Source organism: Ambystoma mexicanum, chromosome 12, assembly GCF_040938575.1.
Source record: "Ambystoma mexicanum isolate Mex_15411 chromosome 12, UKY_AmexF1_1, whole genome shotgun sequence".
Lineage (NCBI taxonomy): Eukaryota > Metazoa > Chordata > Amphibia > Caudata > Ambystomatidae > Ambystoma > Ambystoma mexicanum.
In genome coordinates this window covers 839838673-839862040 of record NC_090936.1, presented here as the reverse complement: position 1 = coordinate 839862040, position 23368 = coordinate 839838673, and positions in this window count along the sequence as shown.

The window sequence follows — 23368 nt, the reverse complement described above, 5'->3', positions numbered from 1 at the left end:
AGGAGTAATTATTGCTAAGTTATTTTTCAGCGGTAATAAAATACGGTCAGGCCCCAAATCCCCACAAAATACCCTACAGCCCTTAACATGGAGTAAGGACTCAGATATTTAGGGCTGAACACACACCATGATCCAAAGTGCAAACATGAAAATAATACAGTCTGGGCTAAAGAGGGTTTACTGAAGTCAATGGAGTTCTGGAGAAAGCTACCCCTCTCAATGGTGGGGAGAGCATCATTGTTAAATATGGTGGCATTGCTGAGGCTAATGCACTGTTTTGGAAATGTCCCCTATAATATCTCCAGAAAATTCTTCAGGGAACTAGATAAGGTGTGCAGAAGCTTCCTGTGGCAGGATGGTAGACAGTGAGTTGCCCTTCATATTTTACAAAGGCCTTACGTGCAGGGAGGATTGAAGATCCTGAATTTTGAATAATATTACCTAGCTAATCAACTACAGTACGTATTTAAATGGATGACAGATGACCCAACCGGAGACATGACTCTGATACAACCTGCGCTGAAAAGACTGTTCAAGGGGGCATTACCCTGGATATCCATTCCCCTGAGGCATGCATGCTCGGCCTATTTAGAAAGAACACAAAGCAAAAGTCCCTAGTAAACATCAAAAACCTGATCTATATATTAGCTAAACGGAGCATTGCCATGCATTGGAAAGCCCCCAAAGAACACAACATAGACAGATGGTGGGAAGACCTTAAGAAATTGATTAAAGTAGAAACAGGAGTGTGGGAAAGAGCCCTGTGGGGCCAGAATCAGTAAATAGGAACAGACATTCTCCAATGGATTGCCCTGACAGTGACATTGTTTAAACAGAATGAAAGCGAGAGCAAAATCCAAAAAACAATGGATGAAACTGAGGAGGGATAGAATAAACAGATGCAGATCGACATACAGGCAGTTGGAAGGGGGGGGTTTTGGGGAGTTCTAAAGGGGAAGTTTGAAGCATATTTTATGTACATGATAAATGTCATTTGGTCTTGTGGTGGATGTTGTTTATGAAAAGACTAATAACGACATTTTTTAAAAAGGATGAAAAACATGTACATATTCATGAATTCTGAGTTACTATTAATTAACCGACACTACGCGAACACGAGTACCCAGCATTGGCCACATGTGAAAATTACGGAGATATACCGTATTGAGACCAGACTTCACAACAGACATTGTTAAAACCCAAAGAGGCACCACTTTACTACAAAGTTTACCACTAGCAATTTAATTTACAACTACCCATGATCTCTACGGAATACATTTTAAACATTAGACAACAACATTCCTTGCTAAAAATGAGCAATTAGCTTTTTGATAAACAATATCTCATGGGCACCATAGCACTAGACCAACAGCCCATAATGACCAGGCAAAGAGCACCTACCAGCACCATGAGGCGCTACAACCACAATCAGAATAAACCAATGCGGCCTGAATAGATCACAAGCACCATAACAACATGCCACATTATGATACATGACCAAGTGACACATTAAACACCTCTATGGAACATTAGCGAAACTCTTACCAGAAACTAAAGATCACCCTAGAACGGAGAGCTCACGGCTGCAAACGGTAATCTAATCTAAAACTATATTATATCCCAACATCTAGGCTAGGAACCTTAACAAACCAAATATCGGTACTTAGGCGGATCTGAAACAAACACAGAGGAAGGGAAACTCCACAAAACAGTACAAGCCATTATTCTCAACCCAGGAAAGCCTCATCTTACATATAAGGTAAGCAAATTCAGAATTGAATGACCTATAACTGCAACACATGCTCATGTGATTCCATTTCGATCCCAACTCTGAATAATTCTATTTACAAACAAACCACTCTTTTGTCTCCCCCTATTCTTCCTCCTACCCTCATATCCCACAGAACCACAAGGCACTTGTCTACTCAACATCCTTTACTATACCTAAAACATAAAGAGAAATGTTTTTCCACCTCCTAGCAGAGTTTGTTGGCACCAGTATATCAATACGTTGGATTGGAACTTGTATATGAATATGTATTAAAAATCTGAATAAATTACAAAAATACTGTAAACAACCAACAAGTTTACACCATCTTATTAAATAGACAACGCTAATAGAACTGATAGAACCCAGTGCACAGGCTTATATAGAACACGCAGACCAAAACCAATACTTACTGGTTGGTGGACACCAGTTTCTATGTAGCCATGCAGCTACTAGCCCCCACATAGATAACGAATCAATAACCAAAAAATAGAAACACAGGGTAAGAGCGCACTACCTATTATATCCACTCCCTATTTTAAATGTATTCAAAGACCATGCCTCCTTGGCTGTCTCCTGAATTCGGATCTAGCACATATTATAGAGTAGAAGATGATACCTGTGACATGCTACAAGATGAGAATATGAGACAGTATATATAATCAATAGATCCTGCTGCCATGGAGAATTACCAACCGATATCTCTTCTTCCAATAGTAATGAAACAGCTTGAAGTGATCTGCACTCCTCAACTTTCCTCTTTTTCTAAACCAATCACTTGCTTCATCCTTTCAAGGCAGGCCTTGGCCCTGTCATGGGTACTGAGTCTGTCCTGGTTTCCCTTCTTGACGACATTGCCCTACTTTAGGACCGCAGAGAGGCAGGGGCTCTCATCCTCCTGGACCTCACTGCAGCCTTTGAGATGGTTGATCATCATAGGCTTTTGCAGTGCCGTCATGAAGCTGGCATTTCTGGTACCCCTCTGAAATGGATTTTGTCTTTCCTTTCAAACCGGGTCCATACTGTTTCTCTTCCTCCATTTAATTCTTCCACCATAGCTCTTGACTTTCACAGCGATCAGTTCTTTCCCCTATTTTGTGCAATCTGTACATGCTGCCCTCACAAAATGGATTTCTAGTCACAGTATTTAATTATTTTCGTACAATGATGACCACAAATTCTTTTTCGTCTTAATGCTCATTCTACTGATCCTCCTTAAAAATTAAGGAACTGCTTCTCTACAGTTGCTGATTGGAAGTCCACAAACTGTCTTTAGCTCAATGGCAACAAAACCGAGATATTGCTAGTTGGCTCTGCCTGCTCAAATTCTCTTTGAACCTCTGATTACTGGCCCTCTTGCCTCGGTCCATGCCCTGAACCCGCCTCTGTTGTCAAAAGTCTGCCATTTAAATCATGTCTTCTGTTTGCAGGTCAGCCCAAGCGGCAGCAACTTGTCAAGCCGGATTTGCCAAACCTAAACTTTAAAAAAAGGTTCTCCCCTTTCTCCCATCTCATTGCAGATCCAACATTGTTACACCTCTATTATGGGCTCTATCGATTACTGTAACAGAATCTAGCTTTGTCGGACTGAATTCCTTCTCCAACGTCTGCAGATACTTCAGACGTCGGCTGCACTCCTTGCTCTGAATGCCCCTAGACTGGCACATTCTCAGGAGCTTCTTCATCAACTTCAGGGGCTCCCTGTGAAAAATTGTATCCATTATAAGGCCCTCTGTCTTGTGCATCGAGCTATCCACAATGGTGGGGCAGAGTTTCTACAATCTAAACTGATACTATACAACCACAGCAGAACTCTCTGTTCTTTCTTTGCTGTGTATACCTCAAGTCCTCCACTCTCGGGCTGGTGGCTGGTCCTTTTCTGTGCTCTGCCCTACATTATGCCCCATCCCGGCTGAAATTCATAACATTCCACATTTCCTTTATTTTAAAAACATTTCTATTTTAGTTCCCAACAATGTCCTTCGTCTCTCGCTTGCTCAGCGCATTAATGCCTTACTGGCCTTGTTTGCGCTTTATCAAGTTCTAATACAATACAATACAATACACTAGTCACTATCTCAACCCTAAAGAATATAATCACTAGTCACTATCTCAACACTAAGTGATCAATCACCCAGGCAGATGCCCTATGTAAGAATGTATCCACCCAATTAGAATATCACATCTGAAATATCTACCCCAAAAATATGCCCTGGCTTAGGTCAGATGGTCGAAGAACAAATGAGAATGTCTGAAGCCTGGGAAACAGAACAGCAAAAGCAAACATCAAGATAGGTATTTAAAGAGATTCTGAAAAGAATGCCACCTGTCAGTCGGTATGATTGTGGACATACGCCTCACTTAATTATTTTTATTTATTCACATTTATAAAGCACAACAGGCCCTTAGGCATCGTAGTGCTGTTGCAATAGGATTACTTAGTGTGCGACAAAAATTACAGTGAAGACAAAAATAAACAATAATGGATACAAGCACACAGTACAATTACATATTAAAGGGATGAGTTGGCAGTATGTTCCTTGGTTACAGTGGAACAATGTTGCGGTGTAAATAAGCTATTGACAGTTACAGATTAATTAAACAGTTTAGTTTTAAGAGCTTTACTCCACAATACCTATGAACTCTGATATGGCACCAGCATTCATAAGATAATGCAAGTTACGGGTAGCATGCATGGAATCATTCAATGAGATTATGAAGAATTTTGGACCCCTTGGGTTTATTCGACCAATTCACAGTGCCGTTAATATCCCAGTACTAGTAATAGTATTACCCAATGGACAGTGGAAACTCTGTGCTGACCTGATGGAATCAAATAAAAAGGTAAACATGTGGCCTCTCCCTTGTATTAATCAGGGATTAGAACAGATCCAGAGTTCTAAATTATATACTGCTCTCCATTGGACTAATGATATGATATGATATGATATGGCATTTATAATGGGCCTATGTGTTTCAAGGTGCAATAAAGGGTATTGGACTGTTTTGGTACTCTTGAATTTAAATGTATGTCCGGGTGGCCATAATGTGCCTGGACCTGACCGTTTTTGTGTATATGCATAATGTAAATTAGTTCATTATATTGCTTCGTAAAGCCATGTTGAAAGAGGAAATTTGGCTCATGTAGATGACCTGTTAATAAAAACAAAAACTATGGAAGAACACCCGGTGGAGAGCCGTGTTGACCCAACTGAGAAATGCAGGTGTAAAGTTATCTCTTCAGATAGCACAGTGGCGCAGAACTAAAGTAAACTTATTATGACATGAAATCACAGAAGAGATGGTTAGTCCCCAGAAAAAGAAGGTTGTGTCTCTACTGGAAATGAAGAACACCACAAATCTAGAGAGATCACTCATCCCTTGGCCCATCTCTTGCAGGCAGGGTCAGGTGGGAGTAGCAAATTCTCAAACAGAGGCTGTGAAACAACTGAAATCAAGCCTTTCCTAAGCTCCCTGTTTGGCCTGTCCCATTGAAAATAAAGATGTGTTTTGCTTAAAAGAGGGTTTCCAGATACCTGTTTAAGTGTGGTTTTATATTCGACAAATGACAAGATTAACAAATTGATTTTGTGTGTGAGAAAAACCTTATTGCCCATTGTGAATACGTAATGAATGTGAGAATTCACTCCTGGCAATGGTATGAGCATTGAAAAATTACTGACCGTTAATCAAATGGGAACATATAATAGTTGAGATATTTCCCCCAATCTAATTGAGCATTTGAATGATTTAATGAGAACAGTAAACTTTGTTTTTCAAACATGTAAGGACACTGGATTCAGATGGCCTGAGGCCTTACCTTTTGTAATGTTACACATGCAAAATAATCTGAACAAAACATGTGATCTGTCACCCTATGTGATTTTAACAGGAGACTCTATAAACATGTGTGCATCCGCTTCAGAGGCAGCACACTTTTTGAAAAATCAGTTGAAGGATGAGAATGTGATAATTTACTGCAAGTCCCTTTGATTTCTCATTCACAGATTAAAGAGGCATTGTCAACACAAGCTGCTGGACCCTGACGGTCTCTACAACCAGGCGATGTCATGTACCTGAAAATCCAACAGAGGACAACAGCTCTGAAACCCCACTGGCATAGACCTTGTCAAGTTCTGTCTACCACCCTGATGGCTATAAGGTGTCAGGGGACATTGGGTCCATGCCTCCCATTACCTGTGAGTATCGCCTCTATCAGAAGCATTAGGAATCACTGCCATTTAATCTGTGTCCAATTGTCTAGTCAATACTGGACCAAGATCACCGTCAATTCCTCCACATCCTCCTTTATATCTGTATTCAGAATTCTTGAGCCAAGACATGCAGCTGCTCTGCATTTTCAAAATTGTGGGGCTGCTCTAAAGGAGGCTTTTCAGTCAGCCAGAGCAAGCTGTAGAACCACACCACCAGTAAGTGTGGATCCAGACTTAGCAGAAGAACCACTACAACCTGCACCTGATTTTTAAGAAATTAATCCTCCAGTACACAGGAGCAACAAGCTATGCCCAGGGCTTTAAGTGGGCCGGGGCCTGCCGGGGCTGGGCCCCGGCAGGCTCCGAAATTTCGTTTTGAGGCGGGGCCCTGCCGGGGCCCACTAACTCCCTGGGCACCCCCGGCCACTGCACGAAAAGGCATTTTTTTCTACAGCCTGAAGCTCTCGTTCGTGTGCGAGAGCTTCAGTCTTCAGAAAAAAATGCCTTTCAGCTATAATGGTGGCGCCGCACCTGCGAGGCATCCCTTTAATCAAGGGATGCACGTGGGCCGGCGCCACCATTATGAAGAAACGTGAGGCCGCTGGAAGCAGAGGCCTTGCTTTCTAAATACTGAAGCTCGCGGATTCGTGGGAGTTTCAGTCTTTAGGAAAAAGGCCTCTGCTTCCAGTGGCCTCACCCTTTCAGCCTTAATGATGACGCTGCCCCTCCCCAGCTGGCGAAGGGCAGCACCACCATTAAGGCTGAATAGGCGAGGCACTGTCCCCTGCCAGGCAAGCCTATGCAAAATAAATGCAGATCAGCACCCTCTCCCGCATAGGGGAGAGGGTGCTAATCTCTACAAAAGGCTGCCTGGCAGGGGTGCCAGTAGCCCATTGAGCTGGGGCTCGTCGAGGGGGCGTGGCCTAACGGCCCATCAAGACCCCGTTGTTAGGCCACGCCCCCTCGATGGGCCCCGGCTCGATTTGTAGTGCCACTTAAGGCACTGGCTATGCCCATAAAATGATGATACTGAGAGTGAATTGGGTTTTGTCAAGATGTCTGCCTCACTTTGTGTGCATGATTTTGATAAGTTATACCTCCTCTAAATTGTGAGGAAATGTGATGACAATTATGGAAACAGACTGCATCTGTTAGTGAGCAGCTTTATCATTTTGATCCAAGTGCATGGCCACGTCTAACTATACCCTACTCAACTGATAATTCAACTTAACTAGTCGATGATCTAACTGACAACTGTTATTGCATGTATTCTGTGTACCAACACTCTAAGTACTCTGAACATTAACTGTATCCTGAACTTTGTTGACTGCATCTAATATAGTCTGAAATCTATCAGTTGAGGCAACAACACATCTCATGAAGTAATCAATGAACAGTGATTTTGTTTCTTCATTTTTTGATCCTGTATTTTACAATAACTGTTACTGTGTTATTCCATCCTGCCACAAGTACCAAGGTTCTGATGCTCATCTATGGACCAAAGATAACATGCATCTTCATGCAACATTGTAGTATGCCTGCATTCAGAACATTTCTGATTGCTGGGTATATTTACACCTTCCACATGGATTGGTTTTCTATAGTTCCTGTTTCTTTTAATTGGGGAGTTATATGCATTAATCTTAGATTAGTCTCTGGTACAAAGGTTCCTGAGCCCTGTTTTAGATATTATTCCAAGCTGTAAATGTGGGTGCCTTGAATGTTCCTTTCCCACACCAGCTTCCAAAAAATCCTTCTTCAATATATCTATCCTCTCCAGTTACATGCCTTCTTTGCTGCACTAATAGAACATGTGTGTTCATGGATAAGTAGTTGTTGCATACATTACTTATTTATCAGTACTAGTGCTGTTATAAATACTGGTAATTTCTCCTTTGATGAACATTTCACATTTGTTGACTCTGGGTGTTTTACACAGGACTTGTTTCATCTGTGACGTTAGTGCTTACTACTGGTTACCCAAGAATTGGAGTGGTAGTTGTTATATGGGTTATGTTAAACATGCCTTTAGACACTCATCTAAACTGCCATCCCCACCAAGAAGAAAGAGAGGATCAGGTTGGGAAATGTATCATTGATAGCAGGACGTTCACCAAGCCTGGAGTAGGAGTTGCTGAACTGTGAAAAATATCCTGAGACTGTGCCTGTTGCTGTGGATAGTAGCCAATTACACCACTATGCCGCTTTCACTGATCTTCTGCATGGTGCAGCCAACGACCTACTCGAAGAAATAGAGCATATCCAGAGAAAATATTTTGGAAGTGAAAGCCACTTACAAAATGCAATAGCTTTACAACAGACTAGCAACAATTATACAGATGGCACCCTCTACTACACACATACAAAAAAGAAATACTAACATTTAAAAGTACATCCGCTGAAGTACCAAACCATGTGTGTGTGTGTTGCTGCAGAACTTTTTATAAAAGTAACACAAAGACGTAACATACAAAATAGAAGACAATGAAGATTCCAAATGGTTTGAAGTAGCTCTCTACCTTATAGCAGAAAATAAATACAAAATAACTGACCCCTTAATACTTTGCAGTTACTGCACTACAAAACTTGAAAAAAACCTCTGCACCTTGACTAATTGTATATATACGGTTACTTCTATATAACCTCTGCTTCTTGTATATTAATTGCTCTCAACTCTTGACTATACTGTTTCACTGTATTTATGTAATTTGGATACTATGTATTATTGTAAATTCTGTAACACTGTAATGCCCAGATTGTTGTAACAATGTAAGTTTCGCATATTCTTGTTCTGTTGCGCCCGGTTACCTCAGGGTCTGGCGCGCATTATAAATAAATAAACAAACAAACAAACAAACAAACTCTTTCACATGCTATCACAAATAACTTGGAATTATTTCCACTACCAAAACCCCTGCAACAACTCAATTTATATGAGAGCATCATAATTCAAACAGTTCACCCATTTCCAGCAATAATCCGCCTTCAACCAAAAACAGCAAAATTACCTCCCTCTGAATTAGTGAAAGGCATTTGTGGCAAAGTAGTTTATTTACCATTAGATCTAAAAGAAAATGTGCACACTCTGGGAGTGCAACGTCCAATAGAGCAATCTTTAATTGTCTTAGTAAATGGTGTACCTACAAAAGACAAAATAAATTGGCAGCAACTCGTAGACTTACATAAAGTTAGACAAGCCTTGCAATATCTAAAAGTCAATAATGAATACTACAAAGAAATTAATATTGAAGAAAACTTAAGGGAAACAACTGAAATAATTCAAGAGTCACCAGAAACTGGTCAATTTGAACTTCTAGATCCTGCTACAGTATCCAATATTGTAGACCATAATGCAATTCATCCATTACACTTAATGACACCATAGATGATGCACTAGAAACATACCAAATGCGACAATCCAAACAATCACCAATCAGCATATGGGAAAAAAGTATAGAAGCACATGCTTTTCCTCTTCTCTTTCCTACTGGGAATGGAGGAAGGTACAATGATAGATACATTCAGATAACAGCATCAGAATACCGCTCGTTAAGAATGTATTCTGAAGATCCCAGATTTAGACAAAATGTGGAATACATATTCCACCTACTCTTTGAAAGTGAACTAGTAACTATTAACTACATTAAGTTGTGCAGAATATGCATGGGAAGATTTACATGATATCCTATGCATATCAAACAAAAACAAAACAAACATAGATATACTAACACCTGGAGAACTTTGCTCTCTAGTTCCTGTTAATGTTTCAAGATATTTCCATCATTGCTTCATTGCTATGCTACACTTTAATTGTAATAAAACTGTTCCTCCCCTCGGAGAAGTGCAACACTTCTTTTGGAGAAAAGAGTACCAAGCCAAAGGAGCACCACATATCCACATGCTTTTATGGATTAAAGATGCTCTTAAATTTGGTCAAGACAGTGATGCGACTGTTTTACAGTTTATCGAAAAATATGTCACTTTTGAAATTCCATCAGAAGCAACAAATAGTGATCTTCATGCAAAAATTGTACAATTTCAAAGACACAAATGTGGGAAATATTGCCGTTCCAAATACAAAAACAAAGGGATATACTACACCAAATGCCGCTTTGGTTTCCCTAGACCAGTTACAGAAACAGGTGAAGTGAACAACTTCATGTCTTCAGTTAGACATACTGCCTCATCACGAGTCTGGCGGTAACCCTTAAATGCAGTGGTAGCGCTATTACCACCGCATTTAAGGGTCTGCCAGATCATGACTTTGGTAGATTTCCCCCCAGCTCTGAGCTGGGGGAAAATCTGCGGAAAAATTGCTGATTTTCAGCACGATTACCGCCGGCAGGAAATCCGCCAGCGGTAATAGCGTGAATTTTCCCCATTGGGCCCAATGGGGGATGAGGAATTCCCGAATGGGCCCAATGGGGAATGGGCAATAACCCTTCCACCAAACCCGTGATCGGGCGCTAATAGCACCAGGGGGTTTGGCGGTAGGGCTATTAGCGCCGGCGTTACCGCCCAACTCGTGATGAGGCCCATAGTGTTAAAGGTAAATCACCTAAGAACACATATTACATAAAAAGAACAGAAGAAGCAAAATATATCAATGATTACAATGCAATCATTGCCCTTTTATGGAATGCAAACATAGATGTGCAGTGCATTGCAGACAATTCCACTGCAGTTGCACGATATGTTACAGCCTACTTAACCAATCATATTTGTTATGTCATATTTGATGTCATGGGTGTTATTCTTAGCAGTGCACGGTGATGGTGCGAGTTATGGTTGCTTAGCTTACCATAACTGGCGAATTTCAGGGGTTTTTCGGTTTTACTTGCAACCATAACGTCCCTTTAACAAAGATTTTTCACTGAATTTAACAGGTTTTTAGTAGCGCAACTTAACCATAACGTCCCTTTAACAAAGTTTTTTCATTGAATTTCATAGGTTTTTATTAGTGCAATTTAACCATAGCGTCCCCATACCAAAGTTTTTTCATAGGTTTTTATGAGTCCAACTTAACCATAACGTCTACAAACATCTGACTTCATTGTTCTCCTGCCAAAAAAATAAATGCATCCAAAAACAATAAAAGAAATGTTCCTTGCCTTTTACAGTAAAAAAATAGAACTAAAAAAAAAAACGTATATACTCCATCTACTTTATATTTCTCAGTAAAGTACATTGATCCTCATTCCGACCTTGGCGGTAAGGTGTTAACGGTGCCGGTAATCGTGCCTGTGCCGTTAACCCCTTACCGCCACATTATGAGTTCCTTTAGCAGGTCCCACTAAGGGCGTCCGTTATTAACGGGCCCGTTATTAGCATGCTCCCCATTTCCATTGAGCCCTATAGGGGCTCAAATGGGAATGTGGAGGTACCGGGTCCGAGTTCCTTGAATGAGGAATTACCGGGTCCTCCAAGAACCCAGACCCGGTATGCGGTAAGAGGGTAGCCATGTTGCTTTTAGTAATGACCCCCATAGACTCAATACAATTTTCCAACATTTCCATTTGCATTTTGTGTTATGCTAATGGCGATATTGTGGCGTTTATCCCCCGTTCCAGGGATGGAACGGTGGCTACCGACCTGGCAGCCCAAGTTATCAACCCAAGCGAAGCAAGGTTGGATAACGAGGTCTCCGGACCATTATCCCCCCATTCTAGCCACTGTAATGGGATATGAAGGCCATTAGTGCCCTAGGTTCCCATCCCGGCTGAAATTCATAACATTCCACATTTCCTTTATTTTAAAAACATTTCTATTTTAGTTCCCAACAATGTCCTTCGTCTCTCGCTTGCTCAGCGCATTAATGCCTTACTGGCCTTGTTTGCGCTTTATCAAGTTCTAATACAATACAATACAATACACTAGTCACTATCTCAACCCTAAAGAATATAATCACTAGTCACTATCTCAACACTCAGTGATCAATCACCCAGGCAGATGCCCTATGTAAGAATGTATCCACCCAATTAGAATATCACATCTGAAATATCTACCCCAGAAATATGCCCTGGCTTAGGTCAGATGGTCGAAGAACAAATGAGAATGTCTGAAGCCTGGGAAACAGAACAGCAAAAGCAAACATCAAGATAGGTATTTAAAGAGATTCTGAAAAGAATGCCACCTGTCAGTCGGTATGATTGTGGACATACGCCTCACTTAATTATTTTTATTTATTCACATTTATAAAGCACACAAAAGGCCCTTAGGCATCGTAGTGTTGTTGCAATAGGATTACTTAGTGTGCGACAAAAATTACAGTGAAGACAAAAATAAACAATAATGGATACAAGCACACAGTACAATTACATATTAAAGGGATGAGTTGGCAGTATGTTCCTTGGTTACAGTGGAACAATGTTGCGGTGTAAATAAGCTATTGACAGTTACAGATTAATTAAACAGTTTAGTTTTAAGAACTTTACTCCACAATACCTATGAACTCTGATATGGCACCAGCATTCATAAGATAATGCAAGTTACGGGTAGCATGCATGGAATCATTCAATGAGATTATGAAGAATTTTGGACCCCTTGGGTTTATTCAACCAATTCACAGTGCCGTTAATATCCCAGTACTAGTAATAGTATTACCCAATGGACAGTGGAAACTCTGTGCTGACCTGATGGAATCAAATAAAAAGGTAAACATGTGGCCTCTCCCTTGTATTAATCAGGGATTAGAACAGATCCAGAGTTCTAAATTATATACTGCTCTCCATTGGACTAATGATATGATATGATATGATATGGCATTTATAATGGGCCTATGTGTTTCAAGGTGCAATAAAGGGTATTGGACTGTTTTGGTACTCTTGAATTTAAATGTATGTCCGGGTGGCCATAATGTGCCTGGACCTGACCGTTTTTGTGTATATGCATAATGTAAATTAGTTCATTATATTGCTTCGTAAAGCCATGTTGAAAGAGGAAATTTGGCTCATGTAGATGACCTGTTAATAAAAACAAAAACTATGGAAGAACAGCCGGTGAAGAGCCGTGTTGACCCAACTGAGAAATGCAGGTGTAAAGTTATCTCTTCAGATAGCACAGTGGTGCAGAACTAAAGTAAACTTATTATGACATGAAATCACAGAAGAGATGGTTAGTCCCCAGAAAAAGAAGGTTGTGTCTCTACTGGAAATGAAGAACACCACAAATCTAGAGAGATCACTCATCCCTTGGCCCATCTCTTGCAGGCAGGGTCAGGTGGGAGTAGCAAATTCTCAAACAGAGGCTGTGAAACAACTGAAATCAAGCCTTTCCTAAGCTCCCTGTTTGGTCTGTCCCATTGAAAATAAAGATGTGTTTTGCTTAAAAGAGGGTTTCCAGATACCTGTTTAAGTGTGGTCTTATATTCGACAAATGACGAGATTAACAAATTGATTTTGTGTGTGAGAAAAACCTTATTGCCCATTGTGAATACGTAATGAATGTGAGAATTCACTCCTGGCAATGGTATGAGCATTGAAAAATTACTGACCGTTAATCAAATGGGAACATATAATAGTTGAGATATTTCCCCCAATCTAATTGAGCATTTGAATGATTTAATGAGAACAGTAAACTTTGTTTTTCAAACATGTAAGGACACTGGATTCAGATGGCCTGAGGCCTTACCTTTTGTAATGTTACACATGCAAAATAATCTGAACAAAACATGTGATCTGTCACCCTATGTGATTTTAACAGGAGACTCTATAAACATGTGTGCATCCCCTTCAGAGGCAGCACACTTTTTGAAAAATCAGTTGAAGGATGAGAATGTGATAATTTACTGCAAGTCCCTTTGATTTCTCATTCACAGATTAAAGAGGCATTGTCAACACAAGCTGCTGGACCCTGACGGTCTCTACAACCAGGCGATGTCATGTACCTGAAAATCCAAAAGAGGACAACAGCTCTGAAACCCCACTGGCATAGACCTTGTCAAGTTCTGTCTACCACCGTGATGGCTATAAGGTGTCAGGGGACATTGGGTCCATGCCTCCCATTACCTGTGAGTCTCGCCTCTATCAGAAGCATTAGGAATCACTGCCATTTAATCTGTGTCCAATTGTCTAGTCAATACTGGACCAAGATCACCGTCAATTCCTCCACATCCTCCTTTATATCTGTATTCAGAATTCTTGAGCCAAGACATGCAGCTGCTCTGCATTTTCAAAATTGTGGGGCTGCTCTAAAGGAGGCTTTTCAGTCAGCCAGAGCAAGCTGTAGAACCACACCACCAGTAAGTGTGGATTCAGACTTAACAGAAGAACCACTACAACCTGCACCTGATTTTTAAGAAATTAATCCTCCAGTACACAGGAGCAACAAGCTATGCCCATAAAATGATGATACTGAGAGTGAATTGGGTTTTGTCAAGATGTCTGCCTCACTTTGTGTGCATGATTTTGATAAGTTATACCTCCTCTAAATTGTGAGGAAATGTGATGACAATTATGGAAACAGACTGCATCTGTTAGTGAGCAGCTTTATCATTTTGATCCAAGTGCATGGCCACGTCTAACTATACCCTACTCAACTGATAATTCAACTTAACTAGTCGATGATCTAACTGACAACTGTTATTGCATGTATTCTGTGTACCAACACTCTAAGTACTCTGAACATTAACTGTATCCTGAACTTTGTTGACTGCATCTAATATAGTCTGAAATCTATCAGTTGAGGCAACAACACATCTCATGAAGTAATCAATGAACAGTGATTTTGTTTCTTCATTTTTTGATCCTGTATTTTACAATAACTGTTACTGTGTTATTCCATCCTGCCACAAGTACCAAGGTTCTGATGCTCATCTATGGACCAAAGATAACATGCATCTTCATGCAACATTGTAGTATGCCTGCATTCAGAACATTTCTGATTGCTGGGTATATTTACACCTTCCACATGGATTGGTTTTCTATAGTTCCTGTTTCTTTTAATTGGGGAGTTATATGCATTAATCTTAGATTAGTCTCTGGTACAAAGGTTCCTGAGCCCTGTTTTAGATATTATTCCAAGCTGTAAATGTGGGTGCCTTGAATGTTCCTTTCCCACACCAGCTTCCAAAAAATCCTTCTTCAATATATCTATCCTCTCCAGTTACATGCCTTCTTTGCTGCACTAATAGAACATGTGTGTTCATGGATAAGTAGTTGTTGCATACATTACTTATTTATCAGTACTAGTGCTGTTATAAATACTGGTAATTTCTCCTTTGATGAACATTTCACATTTGTTGACTCTGGGTGTTTTACACAGGACTTGTTTCATCTGTGACGTTAGTGCTTACTACTGGTTACCCATGAATTGGAGTGGTAGTTGTTATATGGGTTATGTTAAACATGCCTTTAGACACTCATCTAAACTGCCATCCCCACCAAGAAGAAAGAGAGGATCAGGTTGGGAAATGTATCATTGATAGCAGGACGTTCACCAAGCCTGGAGTAGGAGTTGCTGAACTGTGAAAAATATCCTGAGACTGTGCCTGTTGCTGTGGATAGTAGCCAATTACACCACTATGCCGCTTTCACTGATCTTCTGCATGGTGCAGCCAACGACCTACTCGAAGAAATAGAGCATATCCAGAGAAAATATTTTGGAAGTGAAAGCCACTTACAAAATGCAATAGCTTTACAACAGACTAGCAACAATTATACAGATGGCACCCTCTACTACACACATACAAAAAAGAAATACTAACATTTAAAAGTACATCCGCTGAAGTACCAAACCATGTGTGTGTGTGTTGCTGCAGAACTTTTTATAAAAGTAACACAAAGACGTAACATACAAAATAGAAGACAATGAAGATTCCAAATGGTTTGAAGTAGCTCTCTACCTTATAGCAGAAAATAAATACAAAATAACTGACCCCTTAATACTTTGCAGTTACTGCACTACAAAACTTGAAAAAAACCTCTGCACCTTGACTAATTGTATATATACGGTTACTTCTATATAACCTCTGCTTCTTGTATATTAATTGCTCTCAACTCTTGACTATACTGTTTCACTGTATTTATGTAATTTGGATACTATGTATTATTGTAAATTCTGTAACACTGTAATGCCCAGATTGTTGTAACAATGTAAGTTTCGCATATTCTTGTTCTGTTGCGCCCGGTTACCTCAGGGTCTGGCGCGCATTATAAATAAATAAACAAACAAACAAACAAACAAACTCTTTCACATGCTATCACAAATAACTTGGAATTATTTCCACTACCAAAACCCCTGCAACAACTCAATTTATATGAGAGCATCATAATTCAAACAGTTCACCCATTTCCAGCAATAATCCGCCTTCAACCAAAAACAGCAAAATTACCTCCCTCTGAATTAGTGAAAGGCATTTGTGGCAAAGTAGTTTATTTACCATTAGATCTAAAAGAAAATGTGCACACTCTGGGAGTGCAACGTCCAATAGAGCAATCTTTAATTGTCTTAGTAAATGGTGTACCTACAAAAGACAAAATAAATTGGCAGCAACTCGTAGACTTACATAAAGTTAGACAAGCCTTGCAATATCTAAAAGTCAATAATGAATACTACAAAGAAATTAATATTGAAGAAAACTTAAGGGAAACAACTGAAATAATTCAAGAGTCACCAGAAACTGGTCAATTTGAACTTCTAGATCCTGCTACAGTATCCAATATTGTAGACCATAATGCAATTCATCCATTACACTTAATGACACCATAGATGATGCACTAGAAACATACCAAATGCGACAATCCAAACAATCACCAATCAGCATATGGGAAAAAAGTATAGAAGCACATGCTTTTCCTCTTCTCTTTCCTACTGGGAATGGAGGAAGGTACAATGATAGATACATTCAGATAACAGCATCAGAATACCGCTCGTTAAGAATGTATTCTGAAGATCCCAGATTTAGACAAAATGTGGAATACATATTCCACCTACTCTTTGAAAGTGAACTAGTAACTATTAACTACATTAAGTTGTGCAGAATATGCATGGGAAGATTTACATGATATCCTATGCATATCAAACAAAAACAAAACAAACATAGATATACTAACACCTGGAGAACTTTGCTCTCTAGTTCCTGTTAATGTTTCAAGATATTTCCATCATTGCTTCATTGCTATGCTACACTTTAATTGTAATAAAACTGTTCCTCCCCTCGGAGAAGTGCAACACTTCTTTTGGAGAAAAGAATACCAAGCCAAAGGACCACCACATATCCACATGCTTTTATGGATTAAAGATGCTCTTAAATTTGGTCAAGACAGTGATGCGACTGTTTTACAGTTTATCGAAAAATATGTCACTTTTGAAATTCCATCAGAAGCAACAAATAGTGATCTTCATGCAAAAATTGTACAATTTCAAAGACACAAATGTGGGAAATATTGCCGTTCCAAATACAAAAACAAAGGGATATACTACGCCAAATGCCGCTTTGGTTTCCCTAGACCAGTTACAGAAACAGGTGAAGTGAACAACTTCATGTCTTCAGTTAGACATACAGCCTCATCACGAGTCTGGCGGTAACCCTTAAATGCAGTGGTAGCGCTATTACCACCGCATTTAAGGGTCTGCCAGATCATGACTTTGGTAGATTTCCCCCCAGCTCTGAGCTGGGGGAAAATCTGCGGAAAAATTGCTGATTTTCAGCACGATTACCGCCGGCAGGAAATCCGCCAGCGGTAATAGCGTGAATTTTCCCCATTGGGCCCAATGGGGGATGAGGAATTCCCGAATGGGCCCAATGGGGAATGGGCAATAACCCTTCCACCAAACCCGTGATCGGGCGCTAATAGCGCCAGGGGGTTTGGCGGTAGGGCTATTAGCGCCGGCGTTACCGCCCAACTCGTGATGAGGCCCATAGTGTTAAAGGTAAATCACCTAAGAACACATATTACATAAAAAGAACAGAAGAAGCAAAATATATCAATGATTACAATGCAATCATTGCCCTTTTATGGAATGCAAACATAGATGTGCAGTGCATTGCAGACAATTCCACTGCAGTTGCACGATATGTTACAGCCTACTTAACCAATCATATTTGTTATGTCATATTTGATGTCATGGGTGTTATTCTTAGCAGTGCACGGTGATGGTGCGAGTTATGGTTGCTTAGCTTACCATAACTGGCGAATTTCAGGGGTTTTTCGGTTTTACTTGCAACCATAACGTCCCTTTAACAAAGATTTTTCACTGAATTTAACAGGTTTTTAGTAGCGCAACTTAACCATAACGTCCCTTTAACAAAGTTTTTTCATTGAATTTCATAGGTTTTTATTAGTGCAATTTAACCATAGCGTCCCCTTACCAAAGTTTTTTCATAGGTTTTTATGAGTCCAACTTAACCATAACGTCTACAAACATCTGACTTCATTGTTCTCCTGCCAAAAAAATAAATGCATCCAAAAACAATAAAAGAAATGTTCCTTGCCTTTTACAGTAAAAAAATAGAACTAAAAAAAAAAACGTATATACTCCATCTACTTTATATTTCTCAGTAAAGTACATTGATCCTCATTCCGACCTTGGCGGTAAGGTGTTAACGGTGCCGGTAATCGTGCCTGTGCCGTTAACCCCTTACCGCCACATTATGAGTTCCTTTAGCAGGTCCCACTAAGGGCGTCCGTTATTAACGGGCCCGTTATTAGCATGCTCCCCATTTCCATTGAGCCCTATAGGGGCTCAAATGGGAATGTGGAGGTACCGGGTCCGAGTTCCTTGAATGAGGAATTACCGGGTCCTCCAAGAACCCAGACCCGGTATGCGGTAAGAGGGTAGCCATGTTGCTTTTAGTAATGACCCCCATAGACTCAATACGATTTTCCAACATTTCCATTTGCATTTTGTGTTATGCTAATGGCGATATTGTGGCGTTTATCCCCCGTTCCAGGGATGGAACGGTGGCTACCGACCTGGCAGCCCAAGTTATCAACCCAAGCGAAGCAAGGTTGGATAACGAGGTCTCCGGACCATTATCCCCCCATTCTAGCCACTGTAATGGGATATGAAGGCCATTAGTGCCCTAGGTTCCCATCCCGGCTGAAATTCATAACATTCCACATTTCCTTTATTTTAAAAACATTTCTATTTTAGTTCCCAACAATGTCCTTCGTCTCTCGCTTGCTCAGCGCATTAATGCCTTACTGGCCTTGTTTGCGCTTTATCAAGTTCTAATACAATACAATACAATACACTAGTCACTATCTCAACCCTAAAGAATATAATCACTAGTCACTATCTCAACACTAAGTGATCAATCACCCAGGCAGATGCCCTATGTAAGAATGTATCCACCCAATTAGAATATCACATCTGAAATATCTACCCCAGAAATATGCCCTGGCTTAGGTCAGATGGTCAAAGAACAAATGAGAATGTCTGAAGCCTGGGAAACAGAACAGCAAAAGCAAACATCAAGATAGGTATTTAAAGAGATTCTGAAAAGAATGCCACCTGTCAGTCGGTATGATTGTGGACATACGCCTCACTTAATTATTTTTATTTATTCACATTTATAAAGCACACAAAAGGCCCTTAGGCATCGTAGTGTTGTTGCAATAGGATTACTTAGTGTGCGACAAAAATTACAGTGAAGACAAAAATAAACAATAATGGATACAAGCACACAGTACAATTACATATTAAAGGGATGAGTTGGCAGTATGTTCCTTGGTTACAGTGGAACAATGTTGCGGTGTAAATAAGCTATTGACAGTTACAGATTAATTAAACAGTTTAGTTTTAAGAGCTTTACTCCACAATACCTATGAACTCTGATATGGCACCAGCATTCATAAGATAATGCAAGTTACGGGTAGCATGCATGGAATCATTCAATGAGATTATGAAGAATTTTGGACCCCTTGGGTTTATTCAACCAATTCACAGTGCCGTTAATATCCCAGTACTAGTAATAGTATTACCCAATGGACAGTGGAAACTCTGTGCTGACCTGATGGAATCAAATAAAAAGGTAAACATGTGGCCTCTCCCTTGTATTAATCAGGGATTAGAACAGATCCAGAGTTCTAAATTATATACTGCTCTCCATTGGACTAATGATATGATATGATATGATATGGCATTTATAATGGGCCTATGTGTTTCAAGGTGCAATAAAGGGTATTGGACTGTTTTGGTACTCTTGAATTTAAATGTATGTCCGGGTGGCCATAATGTGCCTGGACCTGACCGTTTTTGTGTATATGCATAATGTAAATTAGTTCATTATATTGCTTCGTAAAGCCATGTTGAAAGAGGAAATTTGGCTCATGTAGATGACCTGTTAATAAAAACAAAAACTATGGAAGAACAGCCGGTGAAGAGCCGTGTTGACCCAACTGAGAAATGCAGGTGTAAAGTTATCTCTTCAGATAGCACAGTGGTGCAGAACTAAAGTAAACTTATTATGACATGAAATCACAGAAGAGATGGTTAGTCCCCAGAAAAAGAAGGTTGTGTCTCTACTGGAAATGAAGAACACCACAAATCTAGAGAGATCACTCATCCCTTGGCCCATCTCTTGCAGGCAGGGTCAGGTGGGAGTAGCAAATTCTCAAACAGAGGCTGTGAAACAACTGAAATCAAGCCTTTCCTAAGCTCCCTGTTTGGTCTGTCCCATTGAAAATAAAGATGTGTTTTGCTTAAAAGAGGGTTTCCAGATACCTGTTTAAGTGTGGTCTTATATTCGACAAATGACGAGATTAACAAATTGATTTTGTGTGTGAGAAAAACCTTATTGCCCATTGTGAATACGTAATGAATGTGAGAATTCACTCCTGGCAATGGTATGAGCATTGAAAAATTACTGACCGTTAATCAAATGGGAACATATAATAGTTGAGATATTTCCCCCAATCTAATTGAGCATTTGAATGATTTAATGAGAACAGTAAACTTTGTTTTTCAAACATGTAAGGACACTGGATTCAGATGGCCTGAGGCCTTACCTTTTGTAATGTTACACATGCAAAATAATCTGAACAAAACATGTGATCTGTCACCGTATGTGATTTTAACAGGAGACTCTATAAACATGTGTGCATCCCCTTCAGAGGCAGCACACTTTTTGAAAAATCAGTTGAAGGATGAGAATGTGATAATTTACTGCAAGTCCCTTTGATTTCTCATTCACAGATTAAAGAGGCATTGTCAACACAAGCTGCTGGACCCTGACGGTCTCTACAACCAGGCGATGTCATGTACCTGAAAATCCAAAAGAGGACAACAGCTCTGAAACCCCACTGGCATAGACCTTGTCAAGTTCTGTCTACCACCGTGATGGCTATAAGGTGTCAGGGGACATTGGGTCCATGCCTCCCATTACCTGTGAGTCTCGCCTCTATCAGAAGCATTAGGAATCACTGCCATTTAATCTGTGTCCAATTGTCTAGTCAATACTGGACCAAGATCACCGTCAATTCCTCCACATCCTCCTTTATATCTGTATTCAGAATTCTTGAGCCAAGACATGCAGCTGCTCTGCATTTTCAAAATTGTGGGGCTGCTCTAAAGGAGGCTTTTCAGTCAGCCAGAGCAAGCTGTAGAACCACACCACCAGTAAGTGTGGATTCAGACTTAACAGAAGAACCACTACAACCTGCACCTGATTTTTAAGAAATTAATCCTCCAGTACACAGGAGCAACAAGCTATGCCCATAAAATGATGATACTGAGAGTGAATTGGGTTTTGTCAAGATGTCTGCCTCACTTTGTGTGCATGATTTTGATAAGTTATACCTCCTCTAAATTGTGAGGAAATGTGATGACAATTATGGAAACAGACTGCATCTGTTAGTGAGCAGCTTTATCATTTTGATCCAAGTGCATGGCCACGTCTAACTATACCCTACTCAACTGATAATTCAACTTAACTAGTCGATGATCTAACTGACAACTGTTATTGCATGTATTCTGTGTACCAACACTCTAAGTACTCTGAACATTAACTGTATCCTGAACTTTGTTGACTGCATCTAATATAGTCTGAAATCTATCAGTTGAGGCAACAACACATCTCATGAAGTAATCAATGAACAGTGATTTTGTTTCTTCATTTTTTGATCCTGTATTTTACAATAACTGTTACTGTGTTATTCCATCCTGCCACAAGTACCAAGGTTCTGATGCTCATCTATGGACCAAAGATAACATGCATCTTCATGCAACATTGTAGTATGCCTGCATTCAGAACATTTCTGATTGCTGGGTATATTTACACCTTCCACATGGATTGGTTTTCTATAGTTCCTGTTTCTTTTAATTGGGGAGTTATATGCATTAATCTTAGATTAGTCTCTGGTACAAAGGTTCCTGAGCCCTGTTTTAGATATTATTCCAAGCTGTAAATGTGGGTGCCTTGAATGTTCCTTTCCCACACCAGCTTCCAAAAAATCCTTCTTCAATATATCTATCCTCTCCAGTTACATGCCTTCTTTGCTGCACTAATAGAACATGTGTGTTCATGGATAAGTAGTTGTTGCATACATTACTTATTTATCAGTACTAGTGCTGTTATAAATACTGGTAATTTCTCCTTTGATGAACATTTCACATTTGTTGACTCTGGGTGTTTTACACAGGACTTGTTTCATCTGTGACGTTAGTGCTTACTACTGGTTACCCATGAATTGGAGTGGTAGTTGTTATATGGGTTATGTTAAACATGCCTTTAGACACTCATCTAAACTGCCATCCCCACCAAGAAGAAAGAGAGGATCAGGTTGGGAAATGTATCATTGATAGCAGGACGTTCACCAAGCCTGGAGTAGGAGTTGCTGAACTGTGAAAAATATCCTGAGACTGTGCCTGTTGCTGTGGATAGTAGCCAATTACACCACTATGCCGCTTTCACTGATCTTCTGCATGGTGCAGCCAACGACCTACTCGAAGAAATAGAGCATATCCAGAGAAAATATTTTGGAAGTGAAAGCCACTTACAAAATGCAATAGCTTTACAACAGACTAGCAACAATTATACAGATGGCACCCTCTACTACACACATACAAAAAAGAAATACTAACATTTAAAAGTACATCCGCTGAAGTACCAAACCATGTGTGTGTGTGTTGCTGCAGAACTTTTTATAAAAGTAACACAAAGACGTAACATACAAAATAGAAGACAATGAAGATTCCAAATGGTTTGAAGTAGCTCTCTACCTTATAGCAGAAAATAAATACAAAATAACTGACCCCTTAATACTTTGCAGTTACTGCACTACAAAACTTGAAAAAAACCTCTGCACCTTGACTAATTGTATATATACGGTTACTTCTATATAACCTCTGCTTCTTGTATATTAATTGCTCTCAACTCTTGACTATACTGTTTCACTGTATTTATGTAATTTGGATACTATGTATTATTGTAAATTCTGTAACA